Source organism: Hylobates moloch, unplaced genomic scaffold (genome assembly GCF_009828535.3).
Source record: "Hylobates moloch isolate HMO894 unplaced genomic scaffold, HMol_V3 SCAFFOLD_4, whole genome shotgun sequence".
NCBI classification, from domain to species: Eukaryota; Metazoa; Chordata; class Mammalia; order Primates; family Hylobatidae; genus Hylobates; species Hylobates moloch.
Genome location: NW_026652279.1, coordinates 58,632,007 through 58,636,982, shown reverse-complemented (window position 1 = coordinate 58,636,982; position 4,976 = coordinate 58,632,007). Strand labels below are relative to the sequence as shown.

At 35.6% G+C, this 4,976-nt stretch overlaps 1 non-coding gene across 1 annotated transcript; it reads left to right on the top strand.

Annotated features, from left to right (window-relative positions):
- The first annotated feature begins 2,061 nt into the window (after positions 1–2,061).
- Positions 2,062–2,223, top strand: LOC116467736 (U1 spliceosomal RNA). Its single transcript, XR_004247937.1, has one exon. It is a non-coding gene; the product is annotated as a U1 spliceosomal RNA (small nuclear RNA).
- Positions 2,224–4,976: the final 2,753 nt, after the last annotated feature.

Here is a 4,976-nt window from a genome sequence, read left to right as displayed (position 1 = left end):
TCGATTTTGAAGCAACGTGCTGGGATGCTGGGAGCTATAGGACTATTTAGGAGATTATCTGACCTAGTCCATGAGACATGAAAACAGACAGTAACTAAGTCAACATTTTCCTAGCAAAATGACATTTGAGCCAAAATATGACAGATTATTTATCAGTTGGAATTCAGACAAGGAAGCAGAGTCATTATAATGTTACTGGTGGAGGGTCTTGACTATGAGTCATCCAGGTTCTTGGCATTTTGAACAAAGATTTTGACAAAACACACAAAGCAACAAAAGAATGAAACAAAAAAAGCACAGATTTATTGAAATAAAAGTACACTCCACAGAGTGGGAGTAGGCTCAAGCAAGCAGCTCAAGAGGACTGGTTACAGAATTTTCTAGGGTTTAAATACCCTCTAGAGGTTTCCCTTGAGTTACTTGGTTACATCCTATGTAAATGAAGACTTGACCTGTAGCCGGTCTGATTAGTTACAGGAGGCGACCAATCAGAGGCTGAAGTGAAGTTACAAAGTTACACTCTATGCAAATGAAGACCTGGCCAATGACCAGTCTGATTGATTGAGGGAGGGGACCAATCAGAAGTGCTTTCCATTTTTTGTCTGTGATGCAGTGGAATGGGAGGGGGTGTTGCAAAGGGAGTAGCCTCTGATACCTTTGTTACTTGGGTATAGAGAGGTGGGGTTTTTCTTTTAATTCAGTTTTAGGGAGTCAGTGCACATCGGCCTTAGGTTCTTTGCTTCCAGACCATATTCTCCTGTCTCAATATGAGTTATAGAATTAAAAGTTTAGTACAAGTATTAAACCTTAGGGTTGTAAGGCTAGGTGGGAGAATTGAAGGTTGGAAGAGAAGAGTTAGGCAATCAGAGAACAAGTCACTAGCTTCTGCCTAAAGTACTTCCTGCCTAAGTACCTGCAGCGGAAAAGCTAAGAAAATCCAATTGCATAAGAAGACTGCGAAGGGAAATTCCTAAAGAATTTGAGAGGAAGCTATTATTGTTGTATAACTCTTGCTTTTATTTTGATCTGGGGTCACTGCTGTTTGTCAGATTATTAGCAACTGGGTAGACAAGATAGACATAAAGTGGAGGAGCTCAAAAAAAAGGTCTGAGATCTACCAGGTACCCTTGGGCCTCTCTGCCATCTATGTGACCACAAAAACCCACTTAGAGGGTAATTAATGGTAGTTACCTCACTTCTCAAATCTTCCACAAGTTTCTCTTTAGGCCAACTCTAATCAAGAACCCAACAAAAAAGGGATTCTAGGCAATGTAGTTCCCTACTTAACCAAGTGGCCAATAGAAAAAATACAGTCTGTATGAGTAACAGCTAGATGATAATGATTTTAGAAAAAGAGAAACAATCTAGAGACACAGAGGCCTGATGAATGCTGTATGCATCACTTTTATTAATTTTATAATAAAGCAAACCCTTATTTATATGCATCATTTAATGAAAACTTATGTTTTAGTTTGGCTTTTAAGAGAAGTGGATTAAGCATTAAGCATTTGAACAAATCACATACAAATCTTTAAAAAGAAATAAGTTATTAATATCATCATAAGCAAAGATGATAAAAGGGAAATATCTACTTGCATTTCTGACTTTTTAAATGAACACTGAAAAGTAGAAGAACAATTTAAGACTTAAGAAATGATGGTTAAGAGGGTTAGCAATTCAGACTTCTGGATATATTTTATGGAAGCTAACATGATCCTGAATTAATTTTCCTCAGAATCTGAAGGCCACATAGTGTTTGCCTTCCTCTGGACAATTTCTTTGTTGTTTTGGGCCATGAAATAGTTCATAGATTCACACCATAGCAAAAAATTCTTATGCATAGTGGAAATAATTGTTATGTGGCTTATGCAGTTAGGAACTTTAGAAAGAGTGAAGTCATGCTGATATAAGAGGATAAGTATTTATTTGATATTAAGTTCAATTGATAGTCTTATCTTCTTTCAATTTTTAAATTTTCTTTTTCTTTTTCTTTCTTATTTGGCTATTGCTTCTAGGCTCTATAATGACTTAGGCAAGTTTTTAATTAAAATGTTGATTATTATACTTATCTGGAAGGGGAGATACCATAGTCATGAAGGTGGTTTTTCCAGGGTGAGGCTAATCCATTGAACTCTGGGTGTGCTGACCCCTGTGATTTCCCCAAATGTGGGAAACTCCACCGCACAATTGGTGGTGGTGGAGGACTATGTTCCTACTCTGCCCTGGTTTTATTTTTTCAACATTAAAATGAAATTTAAAACATAAAAAATAAAAATGTTTATTATTATAAATGGGATGTGAGACCTTAAAACATCACTTTTGTACTTACATAGCTATATTAAACAATAAGTTGTGTAAGAAACCAGCCCATGAAGAAAAGAATAGACAACTACCTCATAAAATTAAGGTTTTTATTTTGGCAGGAAGAAACTGTACCGTTTGGATTTTATCTAATATTGATGAAAATATCACTGAAAAATCTCAATACCGTTAAGTTTTAACTCATTTGATCAATTGAACGTGACCTAAAAACAAACAAAAAAATCAATAAAATACCATGGGAAATAAGTTAGTATGTAATTTAAAATGTACATTGTTAATATAATGGTAGCAGTATCAGATCATCACTTGATTTTTTTTCTAATTTCAAAGAGTATAAAAATAAAATCCTTGTAATCCCAGCACTTTGGGAGGCCGAGGTGGGCGGATCACGAGGTCAGGAGATCGAGACCACAGTGAAACCCCGTCTCTACTAAAAATACAAAAAAATTAGCCGGGCGTGGTGGCGGGTGCCTGTAGTCCCAGCTACTCGGGAGAGGCTGAGGCAGGAGAATGGCGTGAACCTGGGAGGCGGAGCTTGCAGTGAGCCGAGATTGCGCCACTGCACTCCAGCCTGGGCGACAGAGCGAGACACTGCCTCAAAAAAATAAATAAATAAATAAATAAAATCATTGTAATTTATAGACCTCATGAATATTTCACAAATCAGACGTAGGTTATTATGAGAATGAGCAAGAAAAGAAGATTTGCTCATATTTATAATTTTTGATGAAATAAAATTATATCTTTTACTTTCTGCTTTTGTTTCACACGTCTCCAAACAATTATAATACTATTAGTGTCTGTAACAATTTTTTTCAGTAATATAGTAAATACTGAAAAGAACTAATACAGTCAATGAACTAATTTTATTTAACAATGGTAGGAAGAGAAGCCTTCTATGCAACTTTAATGACTCTTTGCTCTTAATCTCTTTTCTCAGTTTATATCATGCTTCTAAGAAAATAATATATGACATGAGATATACCTAAATATTTTTAAAGTAGAAGAAACAGTTTCACACAAAAAATGCCACAACCTCCCAATAAAGTACAAGATGTAAACCCATGGGGTGTTTTAAGGTATGGTTGACGGTGAACTCAATCCCTACTCAAATATTATTGAGAATATTTGAAAACATAATCCAATAAGGCTATAGTAAATTCCAGCTAAAAAGCATGTTTAACAAAATGCATGCTATGAAACAGTATTACCATATTATTTTATGTATACCTCCAGCAGCTCCTTTAATATCGTTTTGTTAAATATGATGTACAGAACTATCAGCAGACGCCGGGCGCGGTGGCTCACGCCTGTAATCCCAGTACTTTGGGAGGTGGAGGAGGGCAGATCACGAGGTCAGGAGATCGAGACCATCCTGGATAACACGGTGAAACCCCGTCTCTACTAAAAATACGAAAAATTAGCCGGGCGCGGTGGCGGGCGCCTGTAGTCCCAGCTACTTGGGAGCTGAGGCAGGAGAATGGCGTGAACCAGGGAGGCGGAGCTTGCAGTGAGCCGAGATCACGCCACTGCACTCCAGCCTAGGCAACAGAGCGACTCAAAAAAAAAAAAAAAAAAAAAGAAAGAACTATCAGCAGACATAGTGTCTCTTATAACCTTCAGTCACATTTGCCTAAACATTTAAATTCCATTTAAGAAATGTGTATCAAGTGCTTACTCTGCCATGCACTTTTCTAAGTGTTTGATATAAATCAGTAAATGAAACAAACCCTTTGCCTTATAATCTTGCATTCCAAAATAACTTTAAAATTTCGACCTAGAATTTTTTCACCTCAAATTCATTCTTATTAAAAATCAAAATAGTCGTCTTTAGTAAAGGTGTTACTCTTCTTGCCTTCTTATTTTTGCAGAGTACTGAGATTTTCAGTACTGAGAAATTCAGCTATCCAAATTTCTAATCTTTTTTACATTTTCTTTTGCAATTGGCTTACAATCCTGTCAAAATATCATTTTTTCATCATTATTGTTTTTATCATTATTATATTTCATCATTATTTTCACATTCATTTTAGTAAATTGAATTTCCCTTTCCCTCTAATTTACTCAATTGTTATTTCAGCCATTAATTTATTTAATGACCTTTTGTTAAAAACATGTGTATTCGGTGTAACATATTATGACTGAACTATTACAATAGTTTCCTGATGGCTCTCCTTATCTCTTTTCTCTTTTCCAATGAATTCCACACGTTATTGTCAGTAATTTTTTGAACCTAATAATAGTTTTATTATGTTAATTTCCCTTCCATCAACTATCAATGACACCCATGTGCCAACAGGGTAAAGTTCATAGCTATTAATTGATCTTCACATTTTCTTGTCCCAGTGCCTGTTTTCACTTTATAACTCTCTTTACTTACAGGAAATTTTGTCACAGTAGAATGATCTATTCAGCCCTCAAATGTGCCTTTCCAGCTTTGTCTTTTCCATGTATTTTTTTTCTAATGCAAAAGTACTCTTCCCACTCCTCTTTCTATAAAAAGCTTGTAATTCACTCAAATTCAAGCTTAAAACCTACGTCCTTCCTGAAATCTTTTCTAACCACTTGAACAGTCTGAACTGTTCTATCCCATTTCAATGTCACTTAATATCTTATTTTATACTTAATTTCATATGGCTTGAATTTCTATCTCT